General features: G+C 35.5%; 1 protein-coding gene across 3 annotated transcripts in view; it reads left to right on the top strand.

The window, feature by feature from the left end:
* Positions 1 to 5708: 5708 nt before the first annotated feature.
* The window catches only part of LOC130800674 (uncharacterized), a 37687-nt gene continuing 15482 nt past the window's right edge, over positions 5709 to 27913 (top strand). Inside the window, exons 1-4 of one of the 3 annotated variants that reach the window (XM_057664263.1) lie at positions 5709 to 5847; positions 6512 to 6579; positions 15864 to 15883; positions 16830 to 16984. The gene's annotated coding sequence lies outside the window, so the exon portion shown is untranslated. Of the gene's footprint in view, positions 5848 to 6511; positions 6580 to 9808; positions 10481 to 15863; positions 15932 to 16829; positions 16985 to 27913 lie in introns of those variants that run through there. The other 2 variants (XM_057664264.1, XR_009039478.1) reach the window with 2 other exon arrangements.

The raw sequence follows: 27913 nt of genomic DNA, 5'->3' as shown, positions 1-27913 counted from the left end.
TTTTCATTTATGTTTCATATTTTATATTGCATGCTTGTACTAAGTTGATGGATGCAGGATTTGATAGTTGAGTTGTTCATAGTGTGCATACAACTGAGAAATTTGTAGAATTGATGTTGCAGGGTCGAGAAAAAGCGTATTTTAAATGTGACATTGCACTGTAGGGGGTTTGAATGAGATATTAACTGAAAAACACCCCGCTCGACCAGTCGAGCAAAGTCCGCTCGGGTCGAGCAACCAGTAGGCATCAGACAGTGGAATAGGGGAGTTTTTCGACCACTCGAGAAATTTAGCAAATATTTTCCAGAATACTCAACAGTAGAATAGAACGCAAAAAATGAGAACTGTACTACGCTCAACGGGTCGAGCGGGGAGCAGATTCTAATAGAATGCGTGTTTAAAACCAGATCTGCCTCGAATTATCCCTCATTTCTCACCATTTTCACTCGAGCAACATCACTTTCTCTCACTAAAAACTCAAACCCTAAGCCCTAAAATCCTTCAATCCTTCTACTTTCACTCATCAACAACAACATTTCACTTTTCAAATTCATCATTTACATCCACATTGCTCCATTCTCACCAACATCTATCCAATTAACAGCTTGTAAGATTGAGGTATAATTTTTTAAATTATTCAAGATTTGAGTTTTAATTTCTTTCTACTAATTAACCTTTGCTTTTTAGTAGACATTTTGTGTTCTTTGCTTGTTGTGAGTCTTTGTTTTAGGAAATTCATCAACAAAAACAAGCTATGGCACCTAGGAGGTATAATTTGTAAGATTGAGGTATAATTTTTTAAATTATTCAAGATTTGAGTTTTAATTTCTTTGTACTAATTAATCTTTGCTTTTTTAGTAGACATTTTGTGTTCTTTACTTGTTGTGAGTCTTTGTTTTAGGAAATTCATCAACAAAAACAAGCTATGGCACCTAGGAGGCAAAGGAGGAGAGAAAGGACTCCATCACCACAACAAGAATCAGTAATTCTACCAGATGAAGACTACCCCAACATTGTTTTCAGGAATAAAGATCAACGAGATAAGTTTCAAAACCTCAAGGAAAGACCTACCATTACCACTAAGTTTATTTGTGCTAATGTGCTTAGAAACCTAGGGTTATTTGAGTATGCTATGCATTTCTTTAGAGATATAGGCATGGGTTTTATGTTTAATATGCATAGGGAAACATACCCCAAGTTAGTCTTCGAGTTTTTGAGTCCTTGACCATAACACAGGATGATTATGGGGAAACCTCATTATATTTTAGGATAGATGGAATTAAGCGGCAGCTCACTAAGACTGAGCTTGCAGACTTATTTGGTCTGAACGACATGGGAGGGGGATTAGACTATGAGCAGCACCCTTCCCAAATTTGGCCGTTAATATCAGGAGAACACTTGACCAACCTGCAAAATTTAGTTCTGAAAAAAGTCCATCAACCTTTCATCAGGATTTGGTACAAGTTCATGGCAATCTGAGTCTAATAAGGCCAACAGTAATGATTTGATTATTTTAGGCTCATTCCTTTGCCCTGAATGGTGTTTCACCTTTAACTTAGCAAGGCTTCTAGTCCACACATTCTGCCATACCATTAACCAATCTAACATTGTTCGTACACCGATATAGTTTGGCAGACTCATCACCCATATTAACCAATCTAAGTGGCTAGAGCTTACTAATGGTCAAACATGGTGGAAGATTCATGACCGACAAATCGATACCCCTCTCCCCATCTTAGATCTCCCCGATTTAATCCCAAACTGTTCCACCTATCTCTTTGGACCAAAAAGACGGGTACCTAAATCTCTAGTAGTTGAGTCGCCCCTCACCTGCATTTGAGCAAGGAGGCCCATCCTCTACCTACGAGTTTGGTGGAACCTCTTATATAGCACCTCCACCCCCACCATCACCCCACCATACTGACCCTGATCCCATCCTAGCCTCCCTACAACGTTTACATCTGCGTATGGACGACTTTGATTAGTGGTTTGACCGGATAGAGGTGCAGTAGAGCCGGTTCGACAAATTCATGGTCGATTACCAGCGTAGCCAATATCCCATATAGACCATCATTACCACCAAGGGCATATTGCCCTGGATCACGTGCACCTATCGTGGTACACACCGCCACCAGGTGATTTTCGTTATGTTTATGGTTCTAGGGGGGCACTATTACATCTTTTAGTCTTGGGGCACAGGAAGAGGGAGATGATGATGATCATGATGATGATGAAGAGGGAGATGAGAGTGATGACTAAAGTCTTCGCACCTTCTCTAAAGCCCTTTTGTCGCATTGAGGACACTGCTCAGTTCGGCTTGGGGTAGGTGTTGTGTTTAAGGTCTCCTTAGGCTCTTCTTGTGTATATATGCATATTTTCATTGATTTCCTTTCTGTTTTATTGCTTTCGTAATTTAGCTTACTATTTTTTTAATTTGATTATTTTTTCAATGCCTTGAATCACATTCATGCACATTTTTCATCTTCAATGGCTGACTTGATTTCATTTTGGGTCATATTCTTAATTTATGTATGATACCTTGGCAAGTTTAGATTATTTCTTCTAAATTTTTTATTTGCAATCCTGTGAACCTTGAGTTTTCAAAACAATAGTTAAGCATTGATTTGGTTTGTGGCACCGCCTATGGGCATTTATGGACATATTTTAAACCCATGAGTCATGATTGAGCCTCCTCCGCACATGTCACTTGTCTACTTATGAGATTGTGGATTTGTAGCGCACTAGGTATGACTTGAGGACTTGGGCTTAATATGAATCTAGTTGTTTGTGTTAGACTATGCTTATTTCTTCCCTTATTACCTTTACCACTATTTCTTTCATTACTAATCATCCATCTTTACTTTCACACCTTTATGCCTTTGAGCATACTAGTTAAGCTTACTATGGATAATTAGATCATGATTTTGGCATTTCCTATTATCATTATCTTCTACATCCTTTTGTATCTTCTTGAATCTTGTGTTATTTTGCAATAGAAACTATATTTTAGAGATTATGGAAGTTCTTTATATTTAATTTGAATTTCAATATGAATCAATACACTTCCTATATACATACATTTCGATTTCAAATTTCAACAATAAAAAAAAAAGAGAAAAAGAAAAAGAAAGAAATAATGAATGAATGATGATAAGTACAAGAAAGATTTTTATTGTAGTAATGCCAAATTTTCCTCTTGATAATATGCTAGCTAGTCATGCTATCACATTAGCCTTTTCATAAAATCCCATTTCCATCACATTACACTCTATTTTCCATCTTTTCATCACTTAACCCTCATTTCAAGAAACCTTCTCATTTCACCACATTTTCCCATTCTTGAATAGTCTACCAACCTCCTAGTGAAGCATAATAGCCTTTGAGACCCCAAGTATGTACTGAGATGCGAAACTTTGACACATCTCCATTAGAGGCTCACATCCTCCTTCTTTGAGCCATAGGATGAGACAATGAGTATAACTCTAGGAAATTATTGAGTGAATTATCTTTTTCATCCTTAGCCACATAACCAACAAAGTGAGGTTCATTTAATGTCCATTGTGATTGGTTTGGGAGTCTTAGACTCAGTATGGTAAGGTCATTGCTTGACAACTTGTTTTGAAAATAATTTGTAGAACAGGAACGCACTTCAAACTTTTAGAATTGATTATCATAGCTTGCTAATCTATCATACATCTTTTGACAAATTGTGGCTTGTGCGTTCATGATCATGGCTGTTGTTAGATCATTCATGTGCATCTATGTTGGTTCCCTATCTTTTCTCTTTATGATAATACAATGCTTGCTTGAGGACAAGCATGGGTCTGGTTTGGGGGAGTTTGTTGGCTATATTTTATCTTTATTTTTACTCCTATAAGTGGCTTGTTTAGCGTGAGGAAACTATATGTTATTGTATTGTTTTATTGGATTTTATGCTTGTTTTGTTGCTTTGGTGTTTTATTTCATTTCAGGATCTAATCATCAAAATTGAGCACAAACTAGCTCCTTTTGTTGCATACATTGCTCACCTAAACGCTGAGGGCTCAAAGAAGTGAAACATCATGAGCCAAGCCACAAGAATAAGCCAAAAGAAGCCAAAGTAGACACACTCGACCCGAATTAGCTCGAGCGAAGGTAGGTTGAGCAGTCCAAAAGTATGTACTCGAATTCCTGAAGGTCGCTCGACCGGTCGAGCGAGGTGGCTCGGGTCGAGCGAGCTGCAGTCAAACTTCAAGTAGCTTCTGATCAATGCAGGATCCAATAGAGAAGACGATGATTGAGCTCATCATCTCAAAATTCACCATTCATTTTGAGTAACTCTTATGTATTCTTCATAGCTTAGCTTTCTTTTCAATTAAAAATTAGTGTTTAGCATAATTTCTCTTTCAATTCAATTAAGCACTTTCAATTTCCAATTAAAATCTTAATTTCAAGTCTCTTTTGTCAATTAAAATCTTAATTTCAAGTCTCTTTTGTAACATTTTGCAATTTGGATTCTTCAACCATTGGTGTATTATTATTGAAGCTTTTAAAAAATATTACTTTGAACCATCAACAATCATCTTGTTCATCTTTAGATTGAACTCAAAAGAGTAAGTGCTATCATTTGCTTGTATTATTTTCAATTCATGTCACGTAGTTATCTTTGATTAGTTGCATTTAGTTTCATATATTCATGCTTGTAGTTCTTCAACTTATATTGCATTCATCTTTTTAGAATACTCTAGTTTAATTCATTCATCTAAGACTCTTGATTTGTTTGCAATTTACAATCTCAATATGAATATGAGTGAGTAGTTTATTTTGGCTTAGGCTAGGCATTATCACCATGTATGTAATCTAAATTGCTTTCTTACCCTTGTTTGGATGTGTTGTTTATGGTTTAAGATGGATTTTGCTATTATGTTGTAGTGTTGGCGAGAGTCGATTTTCAACGATAATCTATGCTTAAAAATTAAGTCATCTCCATGAGAATAGGTGGATGCTTTGATTGGAAATGTTGAATGTGTACTTCATATCTTAAATTGTGCTTAGCTCCATGAGAATAGGTAGTTGAGTATGTTTTAGGATGCTTTTATTGCTCGAGAGAGAACATTAGTATTTACAATACGTTCTTCCCCATAACAAGACATCCATAACCTTAGGTTAAAGTTTAGTAAACACTACTTTGGTGATAAAGCCTAGCCTATGCCTCTTTAGTTTATTGATCATTTTATCATTGCTTTAGTTCATTGCAATCTTATTTATTTTTATGCTTCATTTTCATTAAGTATTTTTAATTGCTTGCTTTATATTATTTCTACCACCAAACATCATATTATATGCTTTTGAACTAACTAATCGATCGAGAAACTATTGATTTAACCCCCACTCCCTGTGGATTCGACCCGTACTTGCCGTCGTACTAAGCTACGCTGTGCACATGCGGTATTATTATTGAAGGACGTAAAGTCCCGATCAGTCTCACTACAAAAACAAACTCATTTTGAGATAATCTGTCGCTGAGCTTGGCTGCGAGCTAGAGACGGTAGAGTTTAGTCGTCAAGGTTGGCTACGGCTTACGAGCATTTTTCCGTCTCCATCTTGTCTCAATCCTATCCTCAAAATTGGCTAGGGGTAAAAGGTTCTGAAGTTTACACCTATGGTGGGATATTAGTTGGGTATGCTACGCAACCAATAGAAACAATGCGTAATTAAAATATGTTTTTCTGATATGAACTATCAGTGGCTTCATCCCAAGTCTTACTAAGATATTATGTAATTTATTTCTTGTTTTCTTAATAATCGCAGATCAACTACGTCTCCGTGCATAATAATGAAACTCTCTTTGATATCATCTGTTTAAAGGTATTTATACAATACTCGAATAAATCATTGTCAATGATGTTTTCAATTAAAGTTAAGTTCATTCCTTGTTTTTCCAAACTCCTACCTGTATATCATTGCTTTTAAGTTGATGATGAGAAATGAGATTTACTGGGTAGTGCTCTTACTGGTCATCACAAATTGCTATCAAATATTGAATTATCTTAATGGTCATCACAATTTTCTACTACTAACATTTATTATAGGGGAGTTTTGTTTAGCAAACATTATCCATGGAAAACAATTTCCCAATAATTCGTCAATTTTTTTTTATTTTCCTATCGAACAATATTTCTTTTGCTTATTGCGTTTCTATGTCAACTTGAAGGCCCTTAACTTTGCTGTCAGTGGTAAAGTTACTGAGAATGTCGCCTTAGTAAATGCATATGAAATGATCTGATCTTTTGGAGAGAGTACCCAATTGTATTTTACAAATTTCTTATGATTCATTCCATAGGAATTTGTTAAATACTTTGTAGTTTATATTCTGATAGACAAACTTGTGTGTTTTCTGTTGAAAAAGATGTGCAAAGAATGAAGGAGCATACTGGGATATGTGTGAACTTTATTTCTATCATCAATTTATCGCAGAAACCGGTGATAAGTATGTAAACTTAACCACTCACTTAACTTTTCTATTCCACAGAGACTATAGCTGGTGTTTATGCTGCGATGGAGTATGGAATAAAAAGGGTCCGTGGTACCAGTGATTAGGTAATCTCTTCTTCCAGTTAATACAAGCTATTAATTATAATCCTCATATGACACAGATAATCACAGTGCATTATAGATAATATATTGTCCTTCTTTTGATATTATTTGGGCTGCGCTTTCCTTGTTATGTCATATCTCATAGACTTAATATTGTTTACTAATGGTGCTCTCACCTGTACTGGTATTGGGTGTTAGTAATGTTAACTGGTGGCCATGAAACTCTACAATCCAACAATAGCTCAATCCATCGCAATAACTTCGGCACATATTTGGTCATCTAATCGAAACTACCCAGCCAACACTTAGCCTCGCACTTCATGAAGATCTACCCCCGCAGCAACAGCATCCTAGTCGCTGCCCTAAATAGCATTAGCAACGCGCTAACAATGCAGCAACAAACAAAACCACATTATTAGAGCAACGAACGTAAGAAACTCCTTTGACATTCTAACACCTCACTCTAACCCCTCGCAACAAAAAAACCATTCCTGACATCAACAAACACAAGTGAAGCTACAACATATACCAAGACAACAGCAACTATTAGCAAACCAGATAGCAGAAGTATTGTTTCCTTAGCTACTCCATCAACCAAAATAACCTTTAATACTCGACTTTTCATCTAGATTCGATTAATTGAGCAATTACAGAAAAATTAATTCACTTGGAATTAAATTTTTAGAAACATGATTTCTTAGGGAACGCGTGCATAGCACACTTTAATTTACTTTTTTGAATGGTTTTGCTCATTGCTATTGTTTATACCTGCTTCAATTTCTCTAATTTGACTTTAATTTTCATTCTAGAAAAACTTTTTGATTTTGGGTTGAATCTCTAGCATGTTTTTACTCTTACATCCACTATCATTTTTTAAAGTGTTTTTCAATTTGGTTTTAGGGTTTATAAATTGAATGTTTTTAATGATTGTATCGGAATTTCTTTTGTTTGGGTTTTCCTTAAATAGATTCTCTCTGTTAGATGGATAATAGTTTTTTTTATTGTGATTGATGGAACAACACATTGAATGCATTGGATCGTGGATTTTTCAATTCCTTTTAATAGTAACACTTTTGTATTTCTTTATCATCTTGCACTATATATATGTGCAAGTTCCACAATACTTTGATAGTGAATGGAATAGTAGATAAACCGATATAAGTTTATCTCTTATACTACTTTTCTCCTTATATTCTCCTTACCTTTTAACACGTTATCAGCACCATTTTTCGCTCTCAAAATCCAAGAAGGTAATATATTTTTTTCAAAACATTATAACATTTTTTTAGCCACAATATGGACCAACAATCAAACAGTATCAATATTATTATTCAAGGTGTTACTAACATCGTTCTATACTTTATCCTTGAAGAAAATTGTGTATCTGTTACTACCAACCTAGCTAATAGTGATTCTAACCAACTGCGAAGACATAATCCAAATAATATCCATATAAATGAAAACTCAATGCCAAGTCCCAATAATGCAGCTAATCCACCAGCACAACCACCGACTAATCAGCCACTATAATCTACTGATAACCCACCAGTCCAACCTACTAATGATCCTACAGTCCCACAAGAAAGTAATAAAAGAAAAAATGACGAAGGCGAAGAAACTAGTAGTAAATGTTTTCAGACTATTAACCCATAAATAATTTACTTTAATAATGTCGTTTAATTTTTATGTTCGTTTTTACTTTTTCAGCCGCCTATATGGACTGGCTAATATTATTTTGTAATGACCGCCTTTATGGACTGGCTAATTTTAGCATTGTTATCGCCTTTATGGACGGTTTTATCTCTATTTATCTGATCATGTCATCATATTATGTGCATATGCATTTGGTTGTTTTAGTCTATAAATTATATAATTACTTAATAAACTCATAAAATTTAATTTCACCTTCAAATAATAATAAATAACGATTTTATTTGATTCTATTTTGTTTAACATTATAATAATAAATTTTCTTAATTTACCTATAACACAGATTTTAGCACACATGAATACATTATTTCTACACAACATAAAACCCTTTTCTAATTGTAAAAATATCACCCTGGGATAAAATTATAATTCAAATAAATCGTCAAGGGTTCGATTCTGAAAAAAAAAATAATAATAATAAATAAATAATAAATTTCTTTTTTTTACCTTTTTACCCCCTATAAATACGGACTTCTACCCGTCACAAACACACACACACCACTCACACCTTATCCCAAACACAAAAAATAAATATTTATTTTTTCATCTCCTTCTTCCTTCAACCATCCATGGCAAACAATACATCTACAAACACCCACATCAATCCAATTTTTGATAATATAAATAAAATACTAGAACCATTCCTTATCATTATGGGTTTAATTGTATTACTCGTAGCGTTAATGCTCTACCTAATTATCCAAAAATAAATTACAAATCTTGCATTTGTTTAGCAATATGTTTTTTTTTTGTTTGATTTATCATCTATTAATACTATCTATTTTATTTTTATTTATGATTATATTGTGCTTATTATGTTTGAGATATTAAATCAGGGGGAGATAAGACTAATATGCTTTAATATCTCTAATGATACACAAAATCATTAAATAACCTTGTCATTTTCTCAATTGTAGAAAATAATGGCTAATCTCAAAAAGAGAGAATTCAATGCCCTGGAATTCACAAGAAACAATTTTATACAATGGGCTTCAGATGTCAAATTATATCTAAAAGGAAAAAGTTTATTATGCACAATAATTGAACTTAATCCCACCGACAAAGGAAAGGGTATTGAAAGAGATCCCATAAAAATTGAGGAAGATAAGGCAAAAGCTGCATCAATTTTAAGACATCATTTAAACGACAGTCTCAAACATGAATACACCAATTATGGGGACCCAAAATTACTTTGTGAAGAGCTAAATGAAAGATTTGGCCATAATAAAAGTGTACTTCTCCCAAAGGCCATCGATGAATGGCGAGAGTTAAGATTTTAAGATTTCACATCAATTAGTGATTATAATTCAGCCCTTCATCTGATAAAATCAAAATTAGTCTATTGTGGACAAATAATAACAGATGAAGAAATGATAGAAAAAACATTATCAACCTTTCACGTAAATAGCATTTTGTTACAACAACAATATCGTGAAAGGCATTTCAAGAAATATTATGAATTACTGAAAACACTTCTTGTTGCGGAGCAAAATAATGAACTATTATTGAAAAATCACAACAGGAGACCTGTTGGGACTATGCCCTTTAATGAGACAAATATGATTGAGAGGAATGTGCGCCATCGAGGTCGTGGGAACTATTTCATAAGAGGCAGAGGTCGTGGAAAATATCACAAAAAGAGCGGCATGAATACTTTTGAACAAGGAAATTTCTATAGCCGTGGTCGTGGTCGTGGTCGTGGTCATAGTCTTGGCCGTGGACGTAGCCACGTTTATGAAAAAAATATATTTGCCCCCTGAAATGATAATTTTAAACAAGTCCAGAAACACAAAAGTACATGTAATAGATGTGGCATGACTGGACATTGGAGGCGAACTTGTCGTACCGCCAAACATTTAGTGGATTTATATCAAGCTTCTCAGAAAAACAAAGGAAAAGGGGCAGAAGCAAATTTTGTAAATGACGCAAGTACATCTGGGCCCACCTTCGATGTCTCCGATTTCTTTGCTGAGGATGTGAACCTCCACAAACTTGATCCCCAAGAAGAAGATAATTACATCTTCTGAGATGACTAGATGCATTTTCTAGTTTATCTAACTTGTTTTTCATTTGATAAGTTGTAATTCTCTACTTATGTTTTTGTATTGAGTATTCTAGCTTTATATTAATAATATAATTTTCTTTTCCTCTCATCTTAGAAAAGGAAATGTCAGTAAATGGATCAACATTTCATTGCCTCACTAGTGGAAAAAACCTTGTTTGCTGCGGTTTTTTGGCCATTATTTGCTGCGGTTTTGGCCCCCAGCAATAGTGATAGCAGTAAATGTCCTACTTTAAATGATGCGGTTACAAACCGCAGCAAAAAAGGGCATTATTTGCTACGGTCAAAACAAAACCGCAGCAAATAAGGGGGCATTATTTGCTGTGGTTTTTGCCCCTGATCGCAGCAAATACTTGCTATTTTTTTTTCTTTTTTCATTTTATCCTAATAATAATCCAATAATAATACAATGTAATAACAATGATTAATCCAATAATAATCACAAATAATCAACAATAATCTCTTTGTAATAATAAACTCTCGCTCGTATATATAATATATTATGTACGTACATATATATATATATATATATATATATATATATATATATATATATATATATATATATATATATATATATATATATATATATATATATATATATATATATATATATATATATATATATAAATATATATATATATAATATACATTAAAGTCCTAAAAAATAATCTATACTAATTACAATTTATCAAGGACAAAAATTAGCTAGATACGCGACAATCTTGTCTTTTAATTCGCGCATCTCTCCACTTCTCAAAGGGCGTGTTCCCCTCGAAATGTCGTTTAAAACCTATAATATAATATAAAAATAAAAGATTAATATATAAACATTAGATTTTACTAATAATTATTTAAGAACGTACGTAACAAATACTTACGGCATCTATATTTTCGACTCCAAACTTCTTCACAGATTTTATAGTATCGTCCATGAACTTCAGCGCGTAGTAGCCGCATTCAACGGAAGAAGAAGGTTGTTGAAAGCACTAAGAGAAAATAGATGTTAGTGTCAAAAACAGTTAAAAGCGCATAAAATCGCAACTTAACACGTAATTTCTAGCATATGACTATGATTTTCAATTCTAACCACTTCAACACAATAATATATACCAAATAGTGTTGTGTGCCAAGTTTCGTGCATAACAAACCAAGTTTGAGCTACTTTACGCGCGAAATTGACAAAAACGTTTAAAAACGCATAAAATCGCAACTTAACACGTAATATCTAGCATATAACTATGATTTTCAATTCTATCCACTTAAACACAATAATATATACCAAAGAGTGTTGTGTGCCAAGTTTCGTGCAAATGTGATACAAATGTGGTTGTATGAAATAAAGATACCAAAGGAGCCCAAGGCTGCATACAGACCTCACGACATAGCAGCAAACTAGTGACCAGACCACCTTGCACAACACGTGGAGACCAAACCTATGCATCCAGGACCTAGGCTAAAGTGGAAATGGAATCTTGGTACTTGGATCTAGCTATCAAGGTCCTAAAACCATTCTAACAATCCCCGTGGACTCCTAGAAGCTGAGCTGAAGGAGGGCTGCTCGACAGTTTGCTGGATCAGAATTGTCTAAGTGTTTGTGGTTGTTTCGTGTTCTTTTCATGATCATTTGTAGTTTTTGTCTGTGTCATTAATCAAAGCTTCCACACAACATTAATCCTTGCATAACCAAGGCTTTAATAAGCCCCGGTTTCGTATCAAATGATAAGCAGCAAATATGTTTTTTGCCACTAGGGCCTCCTGGACAGTGGAGCAACACATACGATATTGAAAAATCGAGAATATTTTTCAAACCTAACATTGCTTGAAGCAAATGTCAATACCATATCAGGAACAGAAAAATTAATCGAAGGCACTAGAAAAGCATGCATCATACTCCCTATGGGGACAAAATTAGAAATAAATGATGCACTATACTCGAGTAAATCTCGAAGAAATCTTGTTAGTTTCAAAGCAATATGGCAAAATGGTTACCATATGGAAACCAAAACCATAAATGAAAAGGAATTCTTATGCCTTACAGCAGAAAGAAATGGAATGAAAATTATCCTTGAAAGGATGCCAGCATATTCATGGGGGTTGTATCTCACTCATATACGCCCAATTGAAATAAATATGATAAGACTAGACAATAAGGAGCTATTCACTTTATGGCATGACCGCTTAGGTCATCCTGGCACTGGGATGATAATAGAAAATTCAGTCGGGCATCCACTAAGAAGCATTAAGATTCCCCAGTCAAATGAGCTCTTATGCACCTTTTGTTCTCTTGGAAAATTTATTACTAGACCATCAGTAAATAAGATAGTTACTGAATCTCCTATATTTCTTAAAAGAATTCAAGGAGATATATGTGGGCCAATTAATCCACCATGTGGACCTTTTAGGTACTTTATGGTCTTAATAGACGCTTCCACAAGATGGTCACATGTAAGCCTTCTATCAAGTAGAAACAATGCATTTGCAAAACTACTTGCACAAATTATCAAATTGAAAAATCATTTTCGTAATTATACAATAAAAAGTATTAGATTGGACAATGCCGGCAAATTCACATCTTAAACTTTTAATGATTATCGCAGGTCAATTGGAATTAAAGTGGAACACCCTGTGCCACATGTTCACACACAAAATGGTCTTGCTGAATCCTTAATTAAGAGATTGCAATTAATTGCAAGACCACTTCTAATGAAATCAAAATTACCATCATCGGCCTGGGGTTATGCAATATCACATGCAGCATGATTGATTAGGCTAAGACCTACAGCTTATCATAAATATTCGCCAATGCAATTAGTAGCTGGTCATGAACCAAATATTTCACATTTGAAAATTTTGGGATGCGCTATATATGTACCCATTGCTCCCCCTCAACGTACAAAAATGGGTCCACAAAGAAAAATGGGAATATATGTCGGTTTTGAATCTCGATCAATCATTCGGTATCTTGAACCATTAACTGGTGATCAATTTCAAGCTAGATTTGCTGATTGCCACTTTAATGAGACAATATTCCCATCCTTAGGGGGGGAGAATGTGGACTTACAAAAAAGAAATATGGAACTTATTTGGAAAGCAACACATTTAGAATATTTAGACCCAAAAACAAAATCATGTGAACAAGAAGTACAATGAATTGTTCACCTTCAAAGTGTTGCTAACCAATTACCTGATGCATTCACAAATACTAAGAGAGTTACAAAATCACATATACCAGCAGCAAATACTCCAGCTCGAATAGAAATTCCTGATAAAAAGGCAAAAAGTGATGAAATTGTTGTGCAAAGAAAGCGTGGAAGGCCACTTAGTTCAAAAGATTTAAAACCAAGAAAATTGAGAAAACTAGAAGGTGCACAAAATAATATTCAAAATGAAAATGAAAATAAAGGAGAAAATCAAAACATCTCCGATAATTAAACGGATGAAAATTATGAAATCTCAATGAATTATATTTTCTCCAAGAAAAAATGGAATCGAAAAAGGATCATTCCAAATGAATCATTTGCTTATTTCGTAGCTATTGAAATAATAAATGATGAAAATGATCTTGAGCCAATATCGATAAATGAATGTAGAAAAAGACCTGATTGGCCAAGATAGAAAGAAGCAATTGAGGCAGAATTAAAATCATTAGAAAAAAAAGGGAATTTTTGGACAAATTTTACAAACTCTAAATGGCATAAAACCCGTAGGCTTCAAATGGGTATTTGTAAGCAAAAGAAATGAGAAAAATGAAATTGTCTTATATAAGGCAAGACTTGTAGCTCAAGATTTTTCTCAAATGCTAGGAATTGATTATGAAGAAACATATTCCCCAGTAGTTGATACAACCACACTCAGATTTCTGGTAAGTTTAACAATTTCTCAAAGCCTACACATGAGATTGATGGATGTCGTAACTGCGTATTTATATGGGTCACTCGACACAAACATCTATATGAAGGTCCTTGAAGGACTAAACATACCAAAAAGAATGTACGTAGAGAGATGTTTTCTATAAAATTAAAGAAATCATTGTATGGATTAAAGCAATCCGGCGAATGTGGTATAATCGTTTGAGTGAATACCTTGTGAAAGCAGGATTCAAAAACGACCAAATTAGCCCTTGTGTATTCATCAAACGATCTCAATTCGGTTTCGTAATAATTGCTGTATATGTAGATGACTTAAATCTGATTGGAACCCCAAGAGAAATTGAGATAACAGCTAAATATTTGATGAGAGAATTTGAGATGAAGGATTTAGGAAAAACTAAATTCTGTCTTAGTCTACAATTGAACATTTGAAAAGTGGAATATATGTGCCATACTTGAGTGCCATTGGTGCTTTAATGTACTTAGCAAATAATACAAGCCCTGATATAGCATTTTCTGTAAATTTATTAGCTAGGTATAGCAATGCACCAATAGAAAGACATTGGAATGGGATAAAACATCTATTTCGATACCTAAAGGGAACTATAGACCTTGGATTACTTTTCCAGTCAGGAAATGATGCCATACTCACTGGATATGCTGATGTAGGGTATCTATCTGATCCACAAACGGCCAAGTCACAAACTGGATATGTATTTACATATACAGGAACCGTAATATCTTGGAAGTCAACAAAACAAAATCTAACGGCTACATCCTCAAATCATGTAGAACTGATAGCTTTATATGAAGCCAGCCGAGAGTGTGTATGGTTGAGATCCATGATCGGCCAACTCCAAAAGGATTGTGGCTTAAACGATACAAATAGGGCACCAACTACAATTTATGAAGATAATGATGCATGTATCAACCAAGTCAAAGAAGGATACATCAGGGGAGACAGAACAAAACACTTGTCACTAAAATTATTCTTCACACATGATTTGCAGAAAGATAAAAAGATAAAATTCCAAGAAATTCAATCCTGTGAAATCCCTGCTGATTTATTCACAAAGTCACTCCCGTCAAAGCAATTCGAATATATGGTACGCAAGATTGAAATGTGTCGATTTCGAGACATATGTTAACTTCAGGGGGAGAAATGTGCTCACTGTACTCTTTTTTCTTTAATTAGTTTTGTTTTTTTCCACCGGGTTTTCCTGATAAAGGTTTTTAATAAGACAATTTAGGATCATGAATGTCATAATAAAATTTCCACATATATGTAATGCATTCAAGGGGGAGTATTTTGATTGATGGGACAACACATTGAATGCATTGGATTGTGGGTTTTTCTATCCTTTTCAATAGTAACACTTTTGTATCCCTTTATCATCTTGCACTATATATATGTGCAAGTTCCACAATACTTTGATAGTGAATGGAATAGAAGATAAACCGATATAAGTTTATCTCTAATACTACTTTTCTCCTTATATTCTCCCTACCTTTTAACATTTTTGAGTTTTTCTATTATTGTTGTATTTGAAGGGGTATTGCTCAAAGTGACTAAGTGTTTTCTAATTTGCATTATTGTGTGTGCTCATTCTTCTATTGATTTTGTTTGGATTTTGGGCTGCAAGTGGATATGGATAAAGTGAAGGTATTGTGTGCTTCTCCGTATTTTATTGGCACTCTTGTTTTATTAAAGGTTTGTATTTCTTGTTATGTTAAATACAAACATTTTCATTGCTATTTTTATTAGTAGAAGCATACGATATGACATTTTCAAACGTGTAACTTGGGGAACCGCATGCGTAGCACGCGGCCCCACAACTAGTAAAACAAAATGTTCAAAATCATTGAATTGTTTTAAAAATAATATCATAAAAATAAGGAAAAATTACTTATAATAATTCAACCTTTGTATGATTTTCCTACAATAATTTCACCAGTTCATAAACCATGAATAATCCCAACTTTAGAGGTTATTTATCAAGAGTAAACTTGGGTAACTCTATGACCTATTATAGTAGGTAATTCACCAAAAAAGTAAACTGAAAATTAATGTAAAAAATTACAAAAACATTTTGAAATTCAGTAAAAGGTTCTGAATAATAAAAAAATCAAAAACGTTTTTTACTTTTTTTTAATCATTTTTTTCGACATTTTATTTTAATTTATTTTTTTTTAAAAAATAAAACTTGTTATAGCAAGTCATTCGGTTACCGGGTTTAATCTAGGAAAGTACTCTTAAAATTGGGATTATTCATGGTTAATCAATATGTGAGATTATTGTAGAAAAATCATGAAAATGTTGAATTATTTAATTTTTCCAAAAAATAGTTACGTATGCAATATGTAAAAGGAAAAATTGTTAGAAAATACCTAGAAAAACACCTTTTTTGTGAAAAACTACCTAGAACATTTTTTTTTTGTCAAAAAATACCTAGAAAATTTGGTTTGTTTGTGAATTACTACCTACTGACGGAAATTATCTAACTTTGTTAGATTTAATATTTTAAAAAAAAAATTAAATTGTTACTTACCTTCTTAAAAGCCACGTGAGTATTCAATGTCTTCTAAACTTTCATTTGGTTTCTTTCTAGGAACCCAACTCAAACCCAGTAGCATATTCTTCTGCCCAATTCTTTTAGGGCTTCTTCGTAGCACTCATATCCTTCGAAACAGCAAGCTTCATTCTGCACAGTGGTTCCTTCTTCATTCTTCTCCATTCTTATAGTCCATTAATCTTCTTTTTCAGGTAAGTTTTAATTTGTCTCAAGCTTTTGACTTACTATATTTAAGTTGGATAATAAAGAGTATTAATGTTAGAATATTTCTGTAACATCTCGGAATAACTCGGGTCGTACGAAAAGAGAAGATGACCTTTTAAAAAACGAAATAAGTATTGTCCGAGTCAAACCGGGATGTTAGAAGGCAGTTAAAACGGATTTGAAGTTAAGGAAAACTTGCGGATCGAGTTCCATTACTGTTATTATGAACTACTAGATATAAGAAATTCTTAGCAGCGGATAAGAACGAAAAGTTAAATCTACTTATTACAACTTGAGAACGAAAATCGCCTCATAAAACCAAATGTTCTTTAAACTTAATTAGAAGTTCTTATCAAGACTTCTATATCCTAATGATTTATTTCTCCAAGGGTCAATCCTCACTCCCCAGACCTGCAACTTAACTTACTGCTAGTCATTGCCCAGACAGGAAACAACATCATCGCAGGGTCGTTAAGACCAAAAGTACACGTCAGCAAACGTCGCATACCAAATAAATAATAACAAGAGAAAGTTTTAATTTAATAGCTGTCAATTCACAAAAAAGTACGCTGCGATCATGCTAATAAAGAATAATTATTTTCATATAAAGATTAGTCAGCCATACTGCTGTACTATCCAGCCATACTGCCGGTACAACTCCAATCTCCATAAGTGAGACATTACATTAGGGGGAGCTAACCCCTAAGCAAGTCTCTACCATAGACACTCGCCTTACTTCGGTGCCTATGGTTAAGTATGCATACACCCGCGGTGGCTCATAATGCCCCCATATACCGCGAGTAATTCATTTCCACCAATTGACGTCATACTACGTCCACTTTTAAGGTTAGTGAGGTCATACTACCTCTGCTTACCAAACAGTGTATCAAAATTATTTATTCGAAAAGATAACATTATTCATACTATATATATCCATGCTTTACTTTTGTATACCATTATTATATGATACATCGGACTAAATGCGAACTTCGCTGCGTGTACATACCTTAAGCAAGATAACCAACTCACAAGCGTCTTAATCAATTCCCGGTCACGAATCGACTTCCTACAAGGTTCAATCGTATTCGGGAAATAAGCACACATACACATTTTCCTCAAATCATCCATAACACACATATACAATTACACCCATACCTAGAATACCACACACAACATGAACATCCATCACATACTATAACATGGTAAATACACAAAACAGGACAGCATACATAATCTGTCCAGAAACACAACTTAAAACTGTCAAACTGAAAATCCGACTTCACCGTTACGTCCGGAAGGCGTCAAAACCCCTTGGTACCAATTTCCATAATTTATAACATAGTATAAGTATTTTTAACTTAATTTCAAACCAAAAATGTTCCAAAAACACATTTTTTTCACCATTTTCAAAACCTACGGGATTTTGTCATTTTCATTTTTTTTATCACAAAAATATAAATTTCAATGCTTTATTTCCTATTAAATCTAAACAACAAAATTTACATAATTTCCATGATCATCTACAAAAATAAATTTTAATTAATTATTTTTTTTTCCTCAAAAAAAATAATTCTTTTTACACAAATGTACACACACATACACATCATATATATACATGTATATTTCCCTACCAACATTATAAATTCCTTCTATTAATCAATAAAAAAAAAAAAATTCTAACACCACATACATTTTTTCTATGAGCATCCATTTTTTATATATATACTTTTCAATCATCCATCAAACAAATCCTTCACACACATATAAACATATCTAAAACCCTAAAAACCATACATTAATTTAGATAGAAAAAATACATCATACTTTCACACATGAATTTTAAATCATAAAAAAATCATAAATTATAAAATAACACACATAAAAATCATAGAAATTTAAATTAAAACTTAAAAAATAAAACTAGGTTAAGAATTACTCACAATTGCACAAGAACAAAACACCAAATTGATGAACCAATTGATGATTTAGGCGTGAGGATTAGAGAGAATTTGGGAGTGTTTTTTTTTCTTGCAAATGTTTTTGAAATGAAAGGATGTAAGGTAAGAAATCAATTAAGGAATTATGAAATTTAATTATGATAATTGCCTTAACCATCCAATTACCAAAATGGAAGTTACAAATCTTCCCCAAATCCTCCATATGGCCGGCCACCCCTTTTCAAATTCCCTCTTTTATTTGTTTTTTTTTTTTGAAATTAAAGATAGGTTAGAAAAAAGGTTTGGGCTTAAAATGGTTTTAATTGCCTTAAAAGTTGAAATCTCATGATTTAACCCACTAACAAAAATTTAAAAAAATAATAAAAAAAATATATATACTCTTCTAAAAAGAATAATAATAATAACAATATTACTAGTAAATCATTTAATATATCGGAAAAAATATCGGGGTGTTACAGACTACCCCCCTTAAAAAGGTTTTGACCCCAAAACCTCAACGTACAAACACAAAACACAGAATAACCACACACACAAAAATCGACAAAACAAGCACACAACAAAAGAAATAGATGAAAATAACTTCTCTCGCTTTCTACCCCCCTTAAAAGTTACGTCCCCGTAACTTACTAACCTGAGGGAAAAGGTACGGATACTTCTCTCGCATGGAAGCTTCTGTTCTCCAAGTTGCCTCTTGTGACCGATGATTTGACCATAGAACCTTAATCATTGCAACATCTTTTCGCCGAGTACTGCGAACCTTTCTATCTAAAATCTGAACAGGTTGATCTTCATAGGTGAGGCTTTTATCAAGCTCTAACGGCTCCGGGTCTAAGACATGCGAAGAAGCCGCAACATAACGTTTTAACTAGGAGATATGAAAAACGTCATGAACCTTACCCAGCGCATTAGGCAACGCTAACCGGTAAGCTAACTTCCCAATCCGCTCCACAATATCATAGGGACCAATGAAACGCGGGCTTAACTTCCCACGAGCACCAAAACGAACCACACCTTTCATCGGAGACACACGGAGTAGAACTTTGTCGCCTACTTCGTACTCATCAGGCCGATGTCGGAGATCGGCGTACGATTTTTGTCTATCCTGAGCTGCCTTCATTTTATCGCGAATTAACTTTACTTTCTCAGTCATTTGCACAAGCATATCAGGTCCTAAGGTGACAAATTCAGTAAAATCATCCCAACATACAGGACTACGGCACTTACGACCATAAAGTTCTTCAAAGTGGGCCATTTGAATCGTTGCCTGATAACTGTTATTATAAGAGAATTCTACTAAATCCAAATGTTCATCCCATGAACCTTGCCATTCCATGGCTATTGCTCTCAACATGTCTTCTAGTATCTGATTAACACGTTCAGTCTGACCATCCGTCATAGGGTGAAAAGACGTACTATGAAGAAGAGTGGTTCCCAAAGCCTGCTGTAATGATTTCCAAAAATGTGACAAGTATCGAGTATCACGATCGGAGACAATAGTACGAGGTATTCCGTGATATCGAACAACGTATCTAATGTAGGCACGAGCAAGTTGTTCCATATCCCACTTACAGTTCATCGGAATAAACCTTGCAGACTTAGTAAGCCTATCCACAATAACCCAAAGAGTATCATTACCAGCCTTAGTTCGTGGAAAACCTAACACGAAATCCATAGAAATGTCATCCTATTTCCATACCGGGACTTCTAAAGGTTGCAGTAACCCAGCTGGTCTTCGATGTTCACTCTTAACCTTTTGACACGTTAAACACTTGGAAACAAAATCTGCAATATTCTTTTTCATACCTGACCACCAAAACATGCATTTTAAATCTTAATACATCTTATCTCCACCAGGATGAACCGAGTATCTAGAATAATGGGCTTCGTTCAATAATATTTCCTTCAAAGAGTCACACCCATCCGGTACACACCACCGTCCTTTAAAACGCAGACTACTGTGCTCATAAATTGTAAAACCTTCAGCTCTCCCGTCATTGATCTGCTCCCGAAGTTTAATGAACTTTGGGTCTTCCAGTTGCTTAGCCATAATCTCTTCGAAAAAGGTAGGTTGAATAGACAATGCACTCAACTTGGCATCCAATTCCCCTTCTTGGATCATCTCCAAGTTCATTCTCCCAAACTCCTTACACAACTCCTCAGAAGTTATTAACGTTGAGACTGAATGCCTCGATTTTCTACTCAAACCATCAGCGACTACATTCGCACGGCCTTCGTAATAGGAAATCTCCAAATCATAATCACTGATAAGTTCTAACCAACGTCGTTGGCGCAAATTCAACTCGAATTGAGTGAACAAAAATTGCAAGCTTTTATGATCCGTGAAGACCTTGCATTTGACACCATAAAGATAATGTCGCCAGATTTTTAATGCGAAAACCACATCCGCTAATTCCAAGTCATGTGTTGGATAATTCACCTCATGAGTCCTTAGTTGACGCGAAGCATACGCCACCACTTTCCTATCTTGCATTAAAACACAACCTAATCCATGTTTGGAAGCGTCACTGTAGACAGAGTATTCCAAGGATGGATCAGGTAAGGTCAACACAGGGGCTGTAGTTAACTTTTCCTTCAACAACTGAAATGCCTTCTCACACTCCTCAGTCCATTTGAACTTCTTTTCCTTCTTCATCAAGGCTGTTAGTGAACGAGCGATACGAGAAAAGTCATTCACAAAACGACGATAGTACCCTGCTAATCCTAAGAAACTCCGGATATCTGTAACATTCCGAGGTGTAGACCAATCCCGAACAGCTGCTACTTTTGCTGGATCAACGGAAATTCCTTCCTTAGAAACAATGTGACCCAGAAAAGCCACTTGCTCTAACTAAAATTCACACTTCGAAAACTTAGCATACAACTGATTCTCTCGCAGAATCTGCAAGACTATCCTTAAATGCTCTTGATGTTCTTCTTGGCTCCTGGAATATACCAAAATATCATCAATGAATACCATCACACACTTATCGAGGTACGCGTTAAAAACCCGATCCATCAACCCCATAAATGCAGCCGGTGCGTTGGTCAACCCAAAAGGCATCACGGTAAATTCGAAGTGTCCGTATCTAGTTCTAAAAGCTGATTTACTAATATACTCCTCCTTGATACGTAACTGATGATACCCTGACCGCAGATCAATCTTGGAAAAGACTCCTGCCCCTTGTAATTGATCAAAAAGATCATCGATCCGCGGTAATGGGTATTTATTCTTAACAGTGACCTTATTGAGTTCTCTATAATCAATGCAGAGACGCATCGTTCCGTCCTTTTTCCTTACAAACAACACCGGAGCTCCCCAAGGCGACACACTGGGTCTTATATAACCCTTCTCCAACAACTCCTCCAATTGGGCTTTCAATTCTTCAATCTCCTTTGGGGCCATTCGGTAAGGGGCTTTTCAAATTGGCCCTGTCCCAGGGATTAAGTCAATCGAGAAGTCCACGTCCCTTCTTGGCGGCATACAAGGAAGTTCTTCTGGAAAAACATCTCTAAAATCACAGACCACCGGAATGTTCTCAAGCCGCAGCTCCCGCTCCTCCACCTTACTTATACTACACAGAAACCACGGTTGCCCTTGCTTGATTAACTTCCTGACCTTCAATGACGATACGATTTTTATCCTCGGTCTCTTAGGAAGGCTCCTATATTTAACTTTCTCCCCCCTGGGTCCACTTAAGGTCACCGACTGTTCTTCACAATCTATTATCGCTTTATATCTACTTAGCCAATCCATCCCAAGTATTACATTTAAATCATCCATTTCTAAAGAAAATAAGTCACTTGGAAATTTTACTTTCCCTATCTTAACCGGCACTTCACGGAACAACGTATCACAATGAAAAATCTCCCCAGAAGGAGTAGCGACTGAAAAAGATGTTTCCCCAGGGTTCTCCAATTCTAAGTCCTTAACTCTAGACTTTGAAACAAACGAGCACGATGCACCAGAATCAAAAAGTACTTTAACGGATTTTGTATTAATACAAAACGTACCTATGACCACATCCGACGCCTGCGCCGCCTCCCTCGAGTTAACTGCTGAAAGTCTGCCATCGTTCTGAGTAGAAGTAGTAACACCTCCTTGATTACCACGTTGGCTTGAAAATAAATACTCGTTCCTAGTATTTCCCTGTCGTTGCTGAACACCGGAGTTGTTTCCCGAAAACCTAGGGTTTGAGGCACCTCCCAAGTTTCGGCCAAAACTTCCACCATTGTGATTCCCCCTTCCAGCTTCATTACTACTTCGTCCGTTAATGAGACGTTGTTGTTGGAAGCCTCTATGATTTCCCCCTTGCAACTCTTATTGTCCCATGCGAGTATAACACTCATACATTCTATGGCCCGGCTTACCACAGTAAGAACAATCCACTAACGCACCCCGGCAGTCCCTTCCTGGGTGATTCTTCTGGCACCTCCTACAGTTGTAGATTCTTTCCTTCCCATTGCGATCATACAAAGGCTTCTGCAATCTAGCCTCTAGTCTCGAATTTCCTCCACTCTTGCTGTTTTGACCAAAATGGAAACCTTTTTCCTGGAAGCCTCCAAACGGTTTGTGCTTCTTTTATTGATTCTGGACTTGATTACTCGCATTCGTATCATTCTGAAACATGGGTTCTTTCCTCTTTTCCCTGCTATGGCTCATCTTCTCTTTTTCTTTCCTGATAACATTTCCAATCTGCGCAGCTCTCTTGTATAGCTGGTCTAAAGTATCATATCTATCAGTCTCAAGGTGCTTTTGGATCTCATACGATAAACCTAACTCAAAACGCTGAATTTTCTTTCCCTCAGTTGGGACATCCTCAGGGCAAAACTTCAAGTATTCCATAAATTTCTGATAATATTCATCCACCGTTAAGTTTCCCATTTCGAACCTAGCAAACTCATTTGATTTGTCCTTCCTCACATGAGGCGGATAGAATTGGTCCCTTAACGCCCCCTTAAATCCTTCCCAGCTTAAGTCACCGTCGTTTTCTGATATCAACCTTATCTTACTATGTGTCCACCAATAGTCAGCATCTTCCACTAGGAAAAACGCGGCTTGGTCAACCATGAGCTCAGCAGGACATCTCACCACACTAAAAAACTTGTCAAATTCTCTCAGCCAATTTTCCAGCATAGAAGGTTCACGCTTTCCACTATAAGTCGAGGGTTTACTCTGGGCTATTCTCTTACTAATTAACGAAGCCTTTTCCTCCAAAGATTTCTGTCTCGGATTCCTTGCGCCAGCTAGGGCCTTAACGAGGTTTCGAAGCACAAGAGTTTCCTCTTGGCACGGACCTTTTCAAAAGGGTGGCATGATGGTAGGTAAACTGAATTAGGTTAAACAAGGTATGTAAATACATTTCTACAGCGTTGGTGGTTAAGGAAAACTCATTCTGTTATTGCTCTAAAATAAACAAGGTAATAGCCCTAAAAGGTAAAAGAGTTGAACAATGAGTCTATAATCAAATCTATTCATTTTTCCATAAATACAATACTTAATCGATTCTACTTACTAATGTTTAGACTTTTAAAAACAAAATTCAAATTCAAAACAATAATACCATATAGTTCCAATCTAAAAAGAAATACTTGGGTATAAATTCCCACACAACCACAGTTCTACAAAAGTCCGAGATAAATAACCAAATCATTTAACCAACAAAATTGATCGCGATATATTTTACTAAAGAACTAGACATACAAACTCGTGCACATGCATAATCAAATAGAGTAGAAACAATCAGGCAAATAAAGGTGACGCATCCAGACAGTCCTGATCCTCCATGTATCGATCAGGGTCAAAATCAGCATCACCAGAGTCATCGCTAGACGCGCTATCGGAATCAGAAGGGGTTGCTACAGATAAGGAATCACTCATAGTAAGTCGCGCTACAGAATCAGAAAGTTCTACAATTATTGGTTCAGGTGGTTCTTCCTCCCACATAATTATCTCACTTTCTTCCTCACTCGTGAGATCTTCTCGCCTCACCGGCCAACCCCCTAGAATAACTACCTCGCTATCAGTATCGCTCATAATTTCATCTCTATCAGCTATTCCCCCCTCCTCATCAGCATTATATCCATCTCCCAAGTTATCCTCATAAGGTTCTTCTACCACTCCTAAGGAATCTTCCTCCATAATTTCTTCCTGTTCCTCATCAAAATTTTCCTAGAAATCCTCCTCAAATTCTTCTTCTGGGTCCTCATCGGGGTCCTCCTCCGGGTCCTCTTCTGGATCCTCCTCGGGATCCTCCTCGAAATCCAACTCGTCGAAGTTTATTAGTAACACTGAGTTTGGGTTTACTACGGGAACAACCTCCTCAATAATATTTGTCCTAGCCCCACTAGACTCTGGAACGTCAAATCTGTCCCGACCCACAGTTTCCACTGCTCTTACCCTTCTGTCAAGTTCTAGGTGTAACTGTTCACTCCTCTCTTTCCGTACAATCATCTATTCGTCCATTATCCTTTCATACACTTGTTTGGATCTCTTGTAAATCATTTCCATTCGTCGGGTGTAATCCAAATCGCTTTCTCCCTCTTTTCTGTCCCAAATTCCCAGAGCCTCTATTTCTACCCAGGTTGGGGCATTAACTAAAGCTCTCCAGGGTCCCTCTCGGGTATTAATTCCTTCCTCGGCCGGTCTTTTTCCTTTATCCATTAAAGAAAAGTAAAAATCGAACTTCTGGACTCACAAAGAAAGAAAACGAGACAATTAATTTCTAAGATAAGACAAGGATAGATAAATCAGAGCATCAGAGATATAAACACAGAAATTCTATCATGCACACATCAAAGTTATCTATGAGAACGAAAATCGATATAGATAAACAACACTAAATAAAACTCCCGCTCTGATACCAGTTGTAACATCTCGGAATAACTCGGGTCATACGAAAAGACAAGATGACAATACGAAATAAGTATTGTCCGAGTCAAACCGGGATGTTAGAAGGCAGTTAAAACGGATTTGAAGTTAAGGGAAACTTGCGGATCGAGTTCTATTAGTGTTATTATGAACTACTAGATATAAGAAATTCTTAGCAGCGGATAAGAACGAAAAGTTAAATCTACTTATTACAACTTGAGAACGAAAATCGCCTCATAAAACCAAATGTTCTTTAAACTTAATTAGAAGTTCTTATCAAGACTTCTATATCCTAATGATTTATTTCTCCAAGGGTCAATCCTCACTCCCCAGACCTGCAACTTAACTTACTGCTAGTCATTGCCCAGACAGGAAACAACATCATCGCAGGGTCGTTAAGACCAAAAGTACACGTCAGCAAACGTCGCATACCAAATAAATAATAACAACAAGAGAAAGTTTTAATTTAATAGCTGTCAATTCACAGAAAAGTACGCTGCGATCATGCTAATAAAGAATAATTATTTTCATATAAAGATTAGTCAGCCATACTGCTGTACTATCCAGCCATACTGCCGGTACAACTCCAATCTCCATAAGTGAGACATTACATTAGGGGGAGCTAACCCCTGAGCAAGTCTTTACCATAGACACTCGCCTTACTTCGGTGCCTATGGTTAAGTATGCATACCCCCGCGGTGGCTCATAATGCCCCCATATACCGCGAGTAATTCATTTCCACCAATTGACGTCATACTACGTCCACTTTTAAGGTTAGTGAGGTCATACTACCTCTGCTTACCAAACAGTGTATCAAAATTATTTATTCGGAAAGATAACATTATTCATACTATATATATCCATGCTTTACTTTTGTATACCATTATTATATGATACATCGGACTAAATGCGAACTTCGCTGCGTGTACATACCTTAAGCAAGATAACCAACTCACAAGCGTCTTAATCAATTCCCAGTCATGAATCGATTTCCTACAAGGTTCAATCGTATTCGGGAAATAAGCACACATACACATTTTCCTCAAATCATCCATAAAACACATATAGAATTACACCTATACCTAGAATACCACACACAACATGAACATCCATCACATACTATAACATGGTAAATACACAAAACAGGACAGCATACATAATCTGTCTAGAAACACAACTTAAAACTATCAAACTGAAAATCCGACTTCACCGTTGCGTCCGGAAGGCGTCAAAACCCCCGGGTACAAATTTCCATAATTTATAACATAGTATAAGTATTTTTAACTTAATTTCAAAGCCAAAAATGTTCCAAAAACACATTTTTTTTCACCATTTTCAAAACCTACGGGATCTTGTCATTTTCATTTTTTTTATCACAAAAATATAAATTTCAATGCTTTTGTAGACTCAATTAGGAACGGGAACAGCAACAAGAGGGGGGGTGAATTGTTGTTGTTACTAGTTTAAGCGTTTTTGCCCTGTTTTTGCGGAATTGAATAAAATAAATAAAGCTTAAACTTAGAGCGAAATAATTAAAAGAGACAAACGATTTTTACGTGGAAACCTTCTAGGCCTAAATAGAAGGAAAAACCACGACCCCTTGGGATTTCTAAATTCTCCACTATGTTTAAGGCAACTCGTTACAATTACATTAAACATCTTACTTCACTTGAAGCGCATCAACTAGGCCAACTCTTCTCTCTTAAATTGCTTCACTCAAAGCAACAAACTTAGCTTCACTAAAAGCTAATTCTCACCACTAGCTTCACTAGAAGCTTTCTCCTTAGCTTTACTCAAAGCTAATCTCTTCTCTAGCTTCATTAAAAGCTATCTAATTTCCCCCTTAGACTCACCCGAGTCTAATTACAAATTCTCTCAAAAACCCTTACAAAGGATAAAAATTCTCTAAAAATAAAATCAATGAGTTGCACAAGAAAATATTATAAATTAATTGGCATTTTTAAAACAAAATTTTCTTGTAAAAATTCTCCCATAATTACGTATGATTTAATGGCTCATACTAAGGCAAGTTTTTATGAATAACCGAGTCTCTTATTTATAGAGCTAAAATCCCTAAGAATAAGGAATAT

This window comes from Amaranthus tricolor, chromosome 15 (assembly GCF_026212465.1).
Source record: "Amaranthus tricolor cultivar Red isolate AtriRed21 chromosome 15, ASM2621246v1, whole genome shotgun sequence".
NCBI classification, from domain to species: Eukaryota; Viridiplantae; Streptophyta; class Magnoliopsida; order Caryophyllales; family Amaranthaceae; genus Amaranthus; species Amaranthus tricolor.
The sequence above is the reverse complement of the archived record's forward strand: the minus strand, read 5'-3'. Positions and strand labels throughout refer to the sequence as shown.